A 16,875-nucleotide genomic window follows, 5' to 3' on the forward strand; every position below is an offset into this window, starting at 1 on the left:
AAACTAAATAATATAAAAATTAATAATTCATCTTTAAATAGTGAGGCTGAAAGTCTTACTATTTAATTGTGTAGGGTGGCATAATATATACATATGTTTTTATTATGAATTCTCTGTATTTCCTGTATATTTTAAATCTTTTAAAATAAAGGCATTAAGATGATAGGACCAGAAAACTACTACTAATGAATCCAGGTAAGTCACATATTACCAGTAGACTGGCCTCTGAGTTCGTACAGAACCAACCTTCTCTCCCTTCACAGTTAATGCAGCCAACTCATAAATTTTTCTGTTACCCCACTCCATGAAGCAAAGTATGTATGGTTCCATTAAGAAATAAAACAAATAATTAGTAACATTTAGAAGTCATGATAATTGGCAATATATTGTCTGACTAGCATTAGTTCATTAAAATAGTTGGTCCTTTAACTAGTTTGCTTCTATATGCCCCAGATAAAAATGTAGAGGGAAATATCTGGGAAATTAGGTAATTACAGTGGGTTGATGGCAATTTTTCATTTACCAAACATGTATTTTTTGTTAATTTGAAATGTGAAAGCTGGTGTGTTAAAAGTTATGGAGAACCTAAAGACAGAAACAATTTTCCTAGTTTCCTAGTAACCTGTAATATAAAGGAATAAGTTAGGTAAAATGGTTCTGATCAAGACAGGGTGTTACAATTACTCAATTAGTTAAGGGATAGGAGAAGTGAGGCCCAGAAGATCTCTAAAATCTAGCTTCCTATTTTGTATATCTTTTAAAATATTATCTACGAATTCTCTATTTTTTCTAATTTTAGTATTGCATTTTATGTTTTTTTGATCCAAGCTCTCTCTTACAGAATTGCCTAGGACTTCTCCCCTTCCTCCTACATACTGGGTGCTGAACCCAGAGCCTTCAAATTGAACAATATCATCAGCCATTTATTTATTTATTGATGAGACAAAATCTTTCTAAATAATCAAATTTCCCAGACTTGGCCCAAACTTTTGATCCTCTTGCCTGGGCTTGTCAGATTACTGATATTACAGAAGTGTGGCCTCATTCATTTTTGAACTTTTTAGGTTTTAAATTCTTAAAAACAATCATTTTGACTAAATTTTATTTTTTTTATTATGCAGCAGGAAAAAAAAAAAAACCAGGTTCAGAAGTTTGAGTGCCTGGGGCCCCCCATCAACAGGTACCCGAGTTGGCATTTAAAACCCCTCCCACCAGCTGATCCTGGGGAGCAGCCCACACTCTGCATGGTGCTGCCTCTACCCTCTCCTTCCCCTGACCACAGAGCTGAATCAAGCCTGCAGAGATGGCCTGGTTTGATCTCAGAGGAAATGCACTCAGGGACTAATTCAAATTTTTCTGGTTTTCTCCTGTTTGTGGAACACCTGAAGAAACACTGAGATTGTATTTGAGGTTCACAAATAAAGTTTATTTCCAAAGAAAATTTGTAAATACGGAAATAATGGGTAATAAGAAAGGTCAGGATCAACTGTATTAACTAGAGGTAAGTAACGCTTTGTAACTACATGTCTCTGTGTTATTGTGATGTCAAGCCACACCCACCTGTCAAAGTGATTCGCTGGACTCAGTGACAATAACTGAAGGAAGTAATTGGATATAACAATAACTGTTAAAATCAGTGGAATGCCTTGGCTTTTGATGGCCAAGTCCATTAGCCATGTAGCTAAAGATACCTACACCACCAACTTACTGTAGAGCGCCTGGACACCCCCAGTCATGGTGTCGTGTATCACAACATCACTTGTACTTAATAGTAGTAGCTCAAAGACCTGGAGACTAAGGATGTTCTGTTTTAGCTAACATTGGAAAAACAAAGAAGCCTGAGTCTGAAATTTTTAATTTAACACACTCTCTTGCTATTATGGTATTTTATTCTTTGCCTGTAGTAAAACTATCCAATGAACATAAACTGATTGAGTGCTTTTAACAACTGAACACTTAACATAACTAATGTGCAACTAGTTCATGTAGTAAATTCTTAAAAACAGAAACACTAAAAAAATAAATACAATCATCAAGAACTGTTGTTAGGTTTTAAGAGAAATAGTTTAGTAGAAAGGGTGCATGCATTAGGTGAAGTTTGAGAGAGGTTTTGAGCACCACATATGGTTTGGACAAACACCGATGGCAACAGAAGAGATCCTAGGCAGAAGACACAATCCAGGGAGAGTTTGAAGAATGTGCATTAGGCCCTGTGATACTCACACCCCTTGCATGCAGCTCACTTTCAGGTGACTAGGCCATGCTACTGTACAGGGTCTGGCCTTCTTGTTTCCATGTAGAATGACACTCAGGGGTTCTCCTAGATTCCAACACTTCTTTTGGAAATAAGTGAGCCAATGTTGATTGAAATTTCCTCACCTCCCCCAAGTATGGTTCTTACCGGTGGGCCTCAAGAAGCTTCTTGCAAACAATCATGCTTTTCAAAGTCTTATATTTTCCCTGGCAAAACTGATGTATGATGGAAAGTAAAGAAAAATACCTTGTTTGAGGTGGTATAGTTTGACCAAAACTCAGAGAAAAACACACTCAGAACCAGAACTGAAAAGGCAGGCTTCAGCCAAGTCAAGCAAGCCCGTCATTAAGAGACTAAAGTGTTTGGATTTTATTCTTTGTGTGATTGAAATCTATTAAACAATCCTAGCAGGGAAGGGCATTATCAAACTTTTTCACAGGGAAATTAAACTGACAGTGTTGTGAAGAGTGATCTCCAGAGTGGTGTGTACATACCCCACCTCAAGACGATCAGATTAGGGAAGCTGATACTTGAACTTCTACTCATCATATTTTTTGCATAAAACAAAAAAACATAAATCACACTTTGCTAGTATGAATATATGATTTAACAACTGTACCTGAAATGGCTATGTGATGTAACATGTACTTGAAATATACTTTGGAAGGTAGATGGTTCTATAATGGTTAATAGTGGCACTTTATCACTGTACTGCTTAGTTTCAATGTATAGAAATATATTAAATTTCATATCAGTAGATGGAATTACACATGTTTGTTAAGTTGCAGTGAAAGCCACTCTGTAAATTGACTATTGGGTTAAGATTTTCCCACAAAATAGAGATGAAGAGAAATACTAACAAATACCATTATAAAGAATATGAAAAGCATAGAAATAAAATTTTTCCCACAAGCTCTTTTTCAACTACACTACTAGATAGAAATAATGAATATACAATCTAATACTAAGAAATAAGAGAAAATTAGGGGTATCAGGAAGATATTTTGAAATTTGGACCTTGTCTATTTCATTTCCTGAGAGGTATGCCTGAAGAATCTTTGTACCTTCCTATGGTAATCGACAATGGAAAGATGACATCAAGATTTATAAAACTTGTAATATTGCCACATTTATTACCTTCTTTCTTTTCTTAAAATCAATTTTTGTATATGTTATGCAATCTGGTGACACAGACAGTTGTGAGAAAATGACAACAAAGAAAAATAACACAGCTGATCACCTTTGTGGCAAGCCAGGGCCAAAGCTTTTTATATGCTTAATGTCATTTTGGCATTCATGACAAATTTATAAACTAAGTATTTTTATTTGAGATGAAGAAAGTGATGCTGTAGGTAGTGAGATAACTGTTCCAGAACCAGCAATCTAGTAAAGACAGATTTCAGAACTAGACCCAGATTGCCCAACTCTAAGAACATATCCTGAACAGCCCTGGTGAAGAATATTGCACTGCTCCCCTATGAGATCCATTCGAGGCAGCCATATGCTCACTGAGGTTTAGGATTTCAGGAGAGTGGCACATGTAGGACATCAACAGGAGGGAAATAAAAAAGACCGCTGATCAGCTTGCTGAGGTTAATTAATAGGCATAATTTGCAGCAGCTACAAACAGTGAGCTACTGAAAATTTATCCAGCAGCATTTATACCCTGGGGCAGAGAATAAATGATTAAAGGAGGGGGATAAAGAAAACAAGAGTGATAGAATTCCAAGTGGCAAAAGCTATAAGAAAGGACAGTTCTAATCCTGACTAGATGACCTATTTCAGACTGTGGGGGTAAGCAGCACTAGAGGGTATAAGAAGAACAAAGACAGTGCATAAGAAGCAATGAAATGATATATTCTGAAATAAGAGTCTGAACACTCAGTATCTTGATCATGTAGTCATTCAGAAGAAGCCTTATGAACATTTAGCTGTTGCCAGCTGATACAGCAACAAACTTATTCTTCCATGAACATTGTCAAGTAAAAACTGGAGTAACATCAAGCTCCATGTACTGAGCCTCAGCAAGATGCTTACTCATTTAACTGGCCTCTAAACATCATGAGGTAGAGGTTATTCCCATTTACCTATACAATAATTAAATACAAACCAAAAATGTGAATCACTGGAACATTCTTTATAGAAAAAAAAATAAGTGTATGGATGCAGCGAGTCTGACACAGAGAAAGAGATAAACTGAAAGAATGAACAGGAACTTTACCCACACATGAACTTTGCCTCTTGCTTAGTTTTTCCTGGATCTGCTTCTGAGACTTGGGCTGGGTAGGTCTCAGTACTTACCAAAGTTATAATGCACTCTGCATTTCTCTGAAGAACAAGTAAGTGGTTCTATCCCTTTGGGCTACTTCCATTCCATCAAATTTTGTTTTTCTGTTTTTGTTTTGTTTTGTTTTGTTTATGTATTTGGTACATGGTCTCACTACGCAGCTCAAACTCATAATGACCCTGTTTTCAGCCTCACCAGCTCTGGGATTACAGGCGTGCGCCACTAAGCCTGGTTTAGGTGGCTTGCTCAGCATGCCCAGGGGTCGGGGCTGGCACAGCATGCAATACTGGGGATCGGACTCCAGCCCTTGACTTGGCTAATCAGGCACTCAGCTCCACTGAGCTATCTCCCCAGCCCCTGGCTGTTGCCATTCTAAGTGTATCTCTTCAGTAATGTTAAGAAAACAGCAGGAAAAATTGATTATTAAGAGAAAAAGGCAAACTAAAAGTTGACAGTAACAGGAGAAACAATTCTACCAAAGAAAATATTTTAAAGGTAAAAAAGAATGGAGTATATGTACATCATAATTTTATACCTAACAGAGAAGTACTTTTGTGAACAGTAAGCATGGAAACCAACACTCTGCAAAGAGAGTCAAGTGTTCAGTGACTTTGTCCCAACTTACTGGCTTGCTTGTTCATCAAGAGCTTCCCTGGGGAGGCTCCAGCAGTCTGTGCTCAGAAGGCTCCAGGCAGCAGCCCCTAAGGCCAGGCTCAAAGCCCCTAAGGCCAGTATTTTCTCCCCTGATCTCTCCAGCCACAAAAATGCTGCTTTCTCTCAACTAAGTGTTTATATCTCTCTTGTAGCTTAACCTATAGTACTTTTATCACAGTAATCAGTAATCCCAGCTTCTGTTTTCAAGTTTACATGAAGCAAATATCTAGTGCCAGCCACCAGAGTGGCAACATGAGTAAGACGGGAACAGTGCTAGTTCCCATGGAGATTAAAATTCAATAAGGAAGGCATTTTGTGTGAATCAATTACCTAGATAACTATTTGGTCTCAGATACTAAAGCAAGAAGGACAATGCAGGTCATGTTGAAGTGATATTTTAGAGTATGGAGTGACAAGGAACATCTTCCTGGGAAGTATAATGAACACTGGGTTCTGAATAATGAGTAGGAGTAGTCTGGTGAAGACCGAGGAACAGAATCTGTCACATGCAACCAGTGTAGCAAGGGAGAAGAATGAGGAGAGGGAAAAGATGTTGACAACCCAAGAATGCACAGGCCATCAATGGGGTATACAATCTCATGCCAATACGATCAGAGTGTGTATAATCTCCAAAATGACAAGATAGGATTAGCCTGGCTTACATAATCATTAGCCTTACTAATGATCAGTCTTACAATAGAGGCTGTATCTTTTGAATTGTTAGTTTTTAAATAATACTTAGAATAATGTGTTACATTTTTTAAGTTCCCAGAAAATACATTTTTCTATCTATTCATCCTGAACTTACTTTCAAGTAGAATCTCAAATACCATTACAGCTAGAATCTACTTAGGAGTCTTGACATTCTAGTAAATGGGGGCTGGAAGAAATGAGAAGGCTAAAAATCTAGAAGAGTTTTTTTTTTTTTTTTCAAAGTCATGGCCAACAGATTTAATATACATGTAAAATATTGCAGGACACATTTTTAAAACCAATTGGTGACCCTGTGATCTCCCAGAAGAAAATGAATAATCACCCAAGAGCTCTGAAGAGACAGCCAGGTAGAGCTGATTGCTTCCCTTGATATTAAATTGATGCTTTTATCTGCAAGGGGCCACCTGTGGATCACAAGTCTCTGCTTCCAGAAGAAGCTTAATTGTGCTTGCACGCATCCTTGTGGAGAAGCTAGTCAAACCTCAAAGCCGTGCTACATTCTTAGTTTACTTTTTAACTTCCTTTTAGCTCCTAGCCAGTTGCTGGTGCCTGGGAAAAGTGGAGAACTGCCATTTCTTAGGCCTTACTTAATTAAAGTTCCTCTTTTAAAAATCCCTTGTTGCCAGAGAATAGCTACAACTTTGGCAGCGGCAATGCTAAGGTTCCGCACGTGGCTTTTTGCCAGGGTGTGTCAGTCTTGACCCCTTAGAGGATGATTAGCAGAGAGAGGGTGGTCAAGCCTTTGTGCCCATTCAGCGCCAGACTTCTGCCGGACTTGGCAAGTACTGTGGTGAGTATTGTTTAAGGAGCAACTGGCTGCTAAAAACTGGCCCGAGACCACCAACTCCTTTTACATGAGGCATCGAATGCCAGTAATGGCTTTCTGTCACTCCTGACCAGGCAGTGCTCACCCAGTTGTTCAAAGGGGGAAAAATATTATACTATGCCTAGATTTTGTATTTTCCCAAATACAAAATTGATATTACTGTTCTGTTATAACTAATGACAATATGAGACTATAAAACAAGAAACTCATCAGTGGGCCATTTGGGTAACTCATCTCCAATAGAGAATTTAATAAACACATGGTGCATACATTGCTAAATAGTTTATCATTTAATTCAAAAGAAGTAAGAGAGACCTTGGAATTATAAGGAGTTAAAGACAGAAAAATCTTAAGATGAACAAAATCTTAAATCTTAAATTTTGGGTTATTTGAGTAAAATCTCAAACTCTATTATATTTCAAATTTTACTGTCATCATTGTCCATGTTCTATCAATTTAACTTTTAGTTCTTCCAATATTCCTTGAGTTGTCATATTTCCTTTAAGGTAGAGGATAACTATGTACCTTTCAACTGAATCATAACAACTGAAATCATCCTATTAAATAGTGTCACCAGTAAATGTTTTCTGAAAATAAATTCATTAGATATAAAGAATGCTGAAAAGTTAGATTTAATTTATCTAAAACTCAATATTTTAAATGCAATCCTTTCTACTTTTGAAGTATACATTAGTACAAAATATTCACACAATGCAAATTACTAAATGTATGTCTTTAAAAAAGCAACAATGAAAAGACTTAGCATTAGAGAGGTTGGATGATCAGTTGCTAATCATTGTAGATGCTGGGAAGAAATCTACACAGATTTGAACAAACTACAAAAAATTCATCACTCTTGGGCCAGCCAGATAGCTCAGCAGACTAAAGTGCCCACTTAGGCAGGAACAGGACTGGGGTTCAATCCCTGGATTGCTATGCTGGCCCCATCCCAGGGGTGCGCTGAGATAGCAACTAAGACTGGGCGTGTTGGTGCACGAATGCAATCCCAGCACTTGGGAGGCTGAAAATAGGAGGATCACTATGAGTCTGATCTGTGTAGTGAGACCCTGTAGACCCTGTACTGAATACATTAAAAAAATAAAAATAAAAGTCACTACTCTCTTGGAGATTATGTAGACTAACATTACACTATCATTTTAGTATATAAAATGGTTCCACCCTTGAATGTTATTAAAGATTTCAGCTTTATAGAGTAGAAGTCTTTTGCATCTGGCTCATGTAATATGTGTATTAGAACTCATGGCGCAGTTAAAGAGATGATAAAGCTGGTGACTATTTTTTACAAGTAAGAAAAAGAATAGATAACATTGTCACTTGTGTGTAAAGTTTTGGACAGCTAAGTAATACAGAAGGAAATTAAAAATGACAGATGCACTGACTTGAAACATAATGGCTGCTGAAGTGAGCCTTTATTTCTTTCAGCACTATGGTTAACTATTCAATAGCTCAACTATTACTTTCAGGTATGAATATTGTGACCAATCTAAGCTATTTTCTAATCAGTGCTTTTGTGCTCAGTTCCATCTTAGGAGGGATAGTTATCCAATGAGAAATTTATACTAGTGATAATCACTACTTAATTTTTATTAAATCAATATTTCTTGATTTCATGTGTGATTTCATTGAATTTCGCAAGCATATCGCGTATTCCTTATGACAACATGAAAATATTCCACATGGGTAATTAGATCAAAGTGAAAACAATTTTCTGTTCATTTAAAATATTGTAATTATCTTCTGAAGACCCAATATTCTTTTTTTTTTGAGGTACTGGGGATTGAACTCAGGACCCTATGCTTGCCAGGCAAGCACTTTTCCTACTGAGCTAGCTCCCCAGCCCTCCAAAGACCCAATATTCATTGGGCATGTCAAGAAGGAAAATAAGGGTTGGCTGGATAGCTCAGTGGATTAAGCACCTTCTTAGGCAAAAGCGGGGATCAGGGTTTGATCCCCAACAACACATGCCACGCTGGCCCCCACCCTGGATGAGCTGAGCAGGCCACAGTTCACTCATGGTGGCACACACCTGTAATCCCAGCACTGGGGAGACTGAAAACAGGAGGATCACAGAAGCCAGAGCTGCATAGTGAGATCCTGTACCAAATACATTAAAAAAAATCACTACTCTTACGCATGATGTATGCCAAACATCTATATAAAGCATAAATCCTTGTATCAGTTGAATATTTCCAAAACAGCAGCTGTTTGAGACCTTCACATCATTTCCTGACTTTTTTCACCACTTTGAGAAAGTATCTGTTATTTTAGGGACAAAAATGCAAGAAAAGCACATTTAAGGGAGATACTTGCTCAACATCCTTTTCCTTCACAACTTCTGTTCCCTCCCCCACATAAAATGCCACCACCAAATGAAATAAGTAAACAGATAAAGCATTGTACTTATAAACTATGCAAAATGAATCAAATTCTACGTAGAGGTGCATTGATTAATATGCAGCTTCCTAATTTAAGCAGCATCTACAGCCTTACAAAGGGACACCAGGGACTTCACCAGTGAGTGTGCATGCAGGCATATAGCAATATAAAAGCAGCGTGTAAAAAAATTCACTGTGTGGCCTGTCACTGACAAACTATTATTGTATACAAAAAGTGACTGGATGTACACTAATTTAAAATTTCCACATAAACTGAAGAAAACTGAGAACACTGTAAAAATATGAATTTTTCTACTTCATAAGTCAAATCTAAGCTCATGAATTTAAAGTTAACTTCTAAGATGTCAACCACATTAGGTAGGTCTCTTCTCAGCCCCAAACTTTATTTCCTTTGATATATCACTGTGGTTTTTCATTTTACATCTGTAGTAGTAACCAAAATTGCATTTCTTCTAAAATGAATTTCATGCTCAACTTGTTTTTCTTAATTAAACTTCCTTTAGCAGTTGCTAATATGTGAATTATTAAAACTCATTAGTCCCATTCACGCTTGCCTGTCACTTTTTGGCTACACGTTCCTATGTTGAAGTGCTTCGTTACTACACACAGGAAGAAAATTAAATAATAAATATGGGAACTTGAACGTTTTACGAGTGTCAGGATGAGAGAGTGCCTGCAAGGCCCATAAGGTTTCACACAAAAGAGGCATTACAGCTAAAGCCAACATGCTGACACATCTCTGATCTATAAAGTCTGCAGTAATGGCAGTAGTAAAGCGCTCTGCCATTGACTAGAATTTCTCTTTCATGCAATGGAAATAGGCATAGAAGAGATTATATGGACTGTTATAAAAAAGAATTTATATAAAAATCCCTCAAAAGCTTAATGTCTAATAACTTCAAATACCTAGAGTGATTTACTAGTTTTCTCTGGATTCAGTGAAGCCTAGAGTTGGCAGTCTTTTTCTTTCACAGAGATTCACTACTAAATAGGTGTGCTGGGGGTTCTGTTTGTCTGTTGGGGAGCATTTGAAAGCAAAGATAATTTATAGCCTTTTCTAGCAACATATTTGACATTGTCTACATGATTTCATTAATACTGTTAAAATGATTCCATTAATAACACAAAAGAAATACCCAAACTTGCTATTTTTAAGGAATCATTCTTAGAAACAGTTGGGGATATTGTTATCCTACTACATTAGAGCTTAGACACTTCAAGATGTTTTAAATTACCTTTTAAAAGTAATGGAAAGGATAAAGTAGATTCTTGAACATTCAGTACTTCAATTCTTACTGTCTTGGGTTTCACAAATTTACAAATTGTAAATTTAAATTAATTTCATGTTTTGTTTCCTTCTTTGTTTTTTGCATTTCTCAGTACAGCAGAAGAGATGGAAGATCTGTTTTTCTAAATATTAGATACTAAATTTCAACAAACTTAAAGATTCATCTCTTTCCATTTCTTTGCAATGAAGTGCATGAAGTAATTTCATTTTAAAAAGTCAGTCAGGGTGAAATGACATGTAATTCATTTCAAAAAATTTAGAAGGAAGGAGCAGAAAATATGTTTTTCTTCCCTCAGTGTTAGGCCAGTAAAAACACATGAAAGGCATGCAAGGGACAGAGGCAGATGTCAAGCAATGTTCCAGGGAGGCAACATGAGTTTTCTATAGCTATAAGCTTGGGGAAACCCAGTGCTTTAGTCTGCTATTTATGTTACAAACTGGGTTTGCAACTCTTAGAGTTCATTAAGGGTTTCTACCTCTTTACCTGCCACATTTGTTACTCTGATGTAAAATTAAAACAACAAACCAAGACTGTATTTTTTAAAAAATAACTTCATGATCAAAACCATATATGTGGATGAGACAGTACAAAATGTAATTAAGTTTCCAAGTGACCTGTTCAGGTTTTAAACTATTCCTAACCTGCTTCACTCTACTGGAAAAAGCATTTATCTAACTGGACACCTTGCTTTTCATTTACTGGCGATAGCTCTTCAAATGTGCTTGTGTGTGTTTATTTCCTTTGTCATTGGCCTTCCAAAGTGCCTCTGCAGTCTGTAAGGTTGAAGCAAAGTTTTATTAAGACCTGCTGTAGAAACCAAGATGAAATCCAATGATACCAAAGAGTGAATCAAACTTTCTCTTTTTCATTTCTCATACCAAAAAAATATTAGAATGACAATGGGGAAAATATAAAGTATTCTTAACAAAAGTATTTTTAGTCACTACAAATGTACATTGAGCTAAGCCTTCAACAACAGCACAGTAGCACATACAACAATCACTGATATAGTGATTTTACAATGTGCAGGTAAACTCTTAAAAGAAGCTCCTTTGCAGGTTTCACGTCAATCACTACTTTTGCATCAATAGTTATATTCTCTAATAACTTCGAAAGAGACATCCAAGTTCACCTACCACTCACCTCCACTTACTTATTATCACTTAAGATGTTGTTAGCTGCCTTTGTACTGATTTAATCTTTGAAAGAAGTTGATAATTATTGGACTGTGGCTAGGATTGCTGATTACAATGCACCAATGCACAGAACACCTATTCTTCGAGCTCCAATCCGCACACCAACCACGTGACCTACAGAAGTGCAAGAAGAGGCACAGCTACCTTCCCATATAGCTCCTTGCGACTCACAGCTAGGCTTGAGGAATTATCTCTTGCTACCTCTGTAATCTTCAGAAAATCTTGAAGGAAAAATAGGTACCTTTCCCATTTTAAAATTCCTGAAAGACAAAAGTTTCATATTTTGCTATTTCATCTGAAAAGTTCAGATTTCATGCCCTTACTTTCGGGGTTGAAGACGCACGCGCACACACAGCCAAGAGCAGAGTTTGGTAAGAGCCATCCTGAAATAAGTGAATGTCTGATGCATTGGGAATTCCCGAAATAAGTAGGGGAGGTGGCCTGTGCTTCAGATGACATTGAGGAGCTGCCTTTTGCTGAGTTCATGTGGTAAAGACTTGCATGCTAAAGCCCCAAAAGTCCATGCATACAGAGCAAAATTTGTAAGCAGAAGCTTCTGAAAAAGACGTCTAATATCTTTCTTCAAAAGATTACAATATTCAACAAGATACATCGCTTTATATCTTAACAATTATCTATTTGCATTGTATTTCAGTGCATTTCAATGTCTGACAGTTTAAAATTGAATTAAAAAGTGAATTGACCCTAAATAAAAAAAAAATCCAACTAAAATAATGCTCTGAAGCGTCAAAGGGAGGGTTGTATTAATCTATTCAGCACTTCATTGCATGCATACGTATATATGTTTTAAATGAGTCAGTTCTTTGCATGGAATTGATTTGAAGCTATGTAGACGCCAAAACTGGGTGAGGACAGCATGCTTCGCCAAGATTCCAAAGCAACTTTTCTTTCTCAAGTCAATTAATATTCACTCATTTGAGTGATTAATTTTAATTTCATAAACACTGAAATTGATACCCTTCCACAAATGAAGATGAGGTTTTCCAGAGAGCAGCAATTAAAAAAAATTTTTTTTAAGCATTCCTTATATTCAGCGGCAAGAAAATAAGAGTATCTAGAAACCGCGCGCACCGCTCAGTCAGAAAGAAAAGCCAGTAGCGGCGAGGCAGGCAGAGAAGGAAGCGTCGGAAACGCAGCCCACTGCCTGGCGCACTCTCCAGCCTGGGCCCTCTGAGAAAAGGCTGCAAAGATGTCTCGGGCTCCTCCGACTCCAGAAAGTTACCTCCGCCCGTATTATGGAAAGTCGTGCAAGTGAATTACGAGGCAGCATGTGTGGCCAGTCGCCCGCCTCTGCTGTCTCTGTCGATGCATAGACCCTGTAACCCTTTAGTGTCGGGCTAAGGAGAGAGAGAGGCTGGAAAAGGTGGGAAGAGAGGGAGGGAAAGCAGACGCCGCGGATATGGCCAATCCCCGCCCCCAACCCCCACCCCTGCAAAATCACCCCCACGAGCCCAGAGCGCCTCTGAAACCGCGGAGGAAGCAGCAGCGATTTCTACTGGGCTTTTTCCCCTCCACGGGCAGGTTTTCCAAGCATTGTTGCCTCCTCTCCTTAAAGTATCACTAGGAGAAAGCGGAGGATCCGGGAGGGATCTCCCAACTGATAGGTTTTCAATGCAAACTTGAGAGATTACAGGGTTGCTTTGCTTTCCCACTGACGCCACGGAACAAGGTTTTCGAGCTCGATCTAGGTAGCTCCCCAGCGATCCCCCGAGATGCGCGAGGTGGTTTGCATCGCCCCTTCTCTCCCGGTTTCCCAGGCGCCGCGTCCGCATCACCTTCCGCGCAGTGGCACAGAAACCCAGGCAGCCCCCTCCCAGGAAAGGAGCCTCAAACTTACCCCAGCAAAATAAATCCACGGCGGGAGCCCCCTCATCTATCCCTACTCCCCTTCCAATAATTCAAGGGGACGGTTTCCACAACACTTCGCCGTCAAATTCAAGCTGAAATGGTCAAAGTATTTACCAGTTTCTAGACGCTTTTTAAAAATTCTTGAGCAGCCAACAATTCTTGTTTCAGTACCCAAGATGCTTCTTTTTTCACCGCAACCACAGTTTTGCACTCCCCCCCCCTTTTTTTTTATTCACCCATAGACTCTTCCCAAACGTCTCGGTTGATCCTTTTTTCTTTCCAGATGCAAAGACGATCCACAAATCTGGGGACCCGAAGCCACCTCCATGTAAATCCGACCATCAGGCAAGAAATACAAATGATCAAACAACGTTACTTCTTTCCGCTGCAATCAGATAATCCTACTAATCCAATAGATTTATCTCGATTGGAAATTGACCTCAAAAATGATTTTCCAACGCTGATGTCCAGTAGAACGATTTCTTAGCTCTGTGCGAGTGACCGAAAGAACTGTGGTTTCTTTCTTTCTTAAAAAAAAAAATCTTTTTGGATTCTGGGTGCACTGCTCGGAAAAAAATGCCGAGGACCCTGGTTTTCCCCTAATATAGGTTTCTACTCCAAATCGGTGCAGAATGAAAAATGGTACAAAGATACCCCTAGTGGCTCGAGGCGTTATTGCAGGGAACTCACTTTTTTCCCGCATCCCCTCGCCTCACCTTTTCCCCCCACCCCTGTAGACAACTAGTAGCTTTTGTAGTAGGCCGTCAAAAAGGCTGAACTGGTATTAACAAAAATATTTTATGAATACCTGAATAAATATTCTTCCTTTTGTTCTGAAGCTTCTGGTTGTCTCCTCATTATTGAAAAATTACCTAGTGGCATTTAGAACCTAAAATGTCCATCTGGGGCAGCACAATGATTTCAAAGCAAATGTATTTGTTTCCTTGGTCACTACAGTTATCAGATAAAAAGCCTCAGTCTTCCTGAAATATTTTACTTTTATAAATACCATTAACATCTTGTTTTATATGAATATGGATATACATCTTTGAGACTTTCCCCCCTTAGTTTAGACTTTTCACGTTCATTTAGAAAAGCAAGCAATAGCTTTTGTGAGCTCCTGGTCAAAGAGTAAGATTTAAGCAATAGGAAAGAGGCCTCTGGCTTACTTGCTGGCATTTTTTGGAATTCAGTGACCTCAAGATTGTGACAAGGATTTTTGGCAGGCTTCAAAGAAAAAAAGAAATCATTGATATGAATTTCAGGACATTGTTCTCCTAAGCAGTAGTAACAAATTCTCACAAATAGTTTTAAACAACAACCTACCACCTTTTGTGAAATGAAAGTTCTAGTTGTATAGAACCAAAAGTAGGTTGAAATTCTAAACTTCTAGTAAATCCTTTGAGCAAAGCTAATGACATATCAAGGCCTAATAACATAGAAAAATTGAATTTATTTTCATGCTGATGGGAATCTTTCTTAAGTGACTAAATAATTCAGCCCTTTTAGTGTATGAACTGTTAAAGGATCCAGAGACTTTCTTACCACGACCGATTTTAATATTAATTGGTGATGTAACTTGGAGCTGTCAGCTTTTTGCTTATGGTTTATCCATTTATTAAAATTCAAAATAAAGCAAACATTCATGTTCCTGGATGGAAGACTCAGTATTGTAAATTAATACATAATAGTATTGTGATTATTATTAATATTCTATTACAGTTTTTTGCAGAAAACTTTGTCAATACAATATGAAGAACAAGGTTTGGGAAGTTTTTTTTTTTTCCATACAAACCATTAAGGCTTAATGTAAAATGACAGGAGTTATGGCAATGGAACTTTGATTCAAAGATAAAAATTAGTTCAAAAGAATAGTATTGTGTGTGTGTGTGTGTGTGTGTGTGTGTGTGTGTGTCCATGCACTTAGGGAATCTTGATAAGTAACAAGTGGCATTCAAGATCAGTGAACAATAAATAAATTACTCAGACAATAGATTAAGCATATGAAAAGAATGATAGTCCTATAACTTAAATATTTAACATTTGAGTGTATATTTAAAGTATGCTAAAGGCATAAAAATGCAAAGATAATCTTTACAACATTTCAAGGAAGTAATTCTATCATTTTTTTTCATTTTTTTTTTTCGATGTCCTCAGGACAGACTCTGGTTTGGCTTGAGGATCTGGGGATCAATCCACAGCATCCCGAGCCTGATAGCTTTGTTTAAGCAGGCACTTAAACAACTGAGTTAATGGGCAGGTCCCCAGTTCTATCATTTTCAGTAGAAGGAAATAGTTTATTAAACAAGCTAAGTCCATAAGATAAAAATGGTAAATTTGTTACATTAAAATAAAAATAACATACATAAAAACAAGCTTTAACTAAGAGAAGACATTTTCAGTGCAAAAATTATTGCCAAAAATTTGTAAAAGTTTCTTATAAATGTGTTTTATAAGTTATAATGAGGGAAACTGGGCTAAGAAGACTAAGAGTCAATTGACAGAGAGGATTTTAATGTCTAATAATCATTTTAAAAAAGCATTCAATCTCCCTTGTTGTTAGAAAGATAGATGATAAAATGGTGGGACGTCATTTCACAGCCATGAAACTGACAAAAATTTACAAATCTGGTATTACCAAATATAGATGAGCCTGTAAGAAGCTGTGTAAAATGAAACAGCTAAACATACAAACGCTGTAGGAAGCAGTTTAGCAATAGCTGAAAATTATCATCGCCAGTAATCCAGTTTCTGACTCCTAGAAATATCCAGTGCAGAATTACTTGAAAGTGCAAAAAACATGGAAATAATTTAAGTGCCTCTGGATAAATATCTAGACGAATAATTCACAGAATAGTCACATACTGAAATATTAGAAACACTAAAGACAAAAATAAACATGTCGCAGTTTCTTGCATTAGTGTGGCTACATCTCAAAAACATGATGTTGGAGGGCTGGCCAGACAGTTCAGCAGATTAAAGTGTCTGCTTAGGCAGATGCAGGAGCCAGGGGTTCAATCCCAGCCTGAGGTACCAGCCCTGCTCCCAGGGTGCACTGAGACAGTGGTTGAGACTGGGCATGGTGGTGTGCGCCTGTAATCCCAGTGCTTGGGAGGCTGAAAACAGGAGAATCACTAAATCTGATCTGTGTAGTGAGACCCTGTAGACCCTGCACTAAGTACATTTAAAAAAAGTAAGAATTAAAAGAAGGAGAAAAAGAAAAACATGACATTGACCAAAAGAGCAGGTTGTTACAGCAAGACGCCTATGAAGTGATACTATAAACATATAGCTTTAAAACTTTCAAAATAATTACATAGTATAATTTTGATTATAATATCTATGTGTGTGTATAATTATATACACACA

The 16,875-nt window shown here is 37.6% G+C and overlaps 1 protein-coding gene across 4 annotated transcripts in view; it reads right to left on the bottom strand.

Annotated features, from left to right (window-relative positions):
* Positions 1 to 16,875, bottom strand: part of Nlgn1 (neuroligin 1) — a 908,803-nt gene that overhangs the window by 696,977 nt on the left and 194,951 nt on the right. Inside the window, exon 1 of one of the 4 annotated variants that reach the window (XM_004633438.1) lies at positions 13,496 to 13,828. The exons of 1 other annotated variant lie outside the window; for it this stretch is intronic. The gene's annotated coding sequence lies outside the window, so the exon portion shown is untranslated. Of the gene's footprint in view, positions 1 to 13,495; positions 13,829 to 16,875 lie in introns of those variants that run through there. 2 more of the 4 variants (XM_004633439.1, XM_004633434.2) reach the window with 2 other exon arrangements.

Source organism: Octodon degus, unplaced genomic scaffold, assembly GCF_000260255.1.
Source record: "Octodon degus isolate 3935 unplaced genomic scaffold, OctDeg1.0 scaffold00055, whole genome shotgun sequence".
Taxonomy (NCBI): Eukaryota; Metazoa; Chordata; class Mammalia; order Rodentia; family Octodontidae; genus Octodon; species Octodon degus.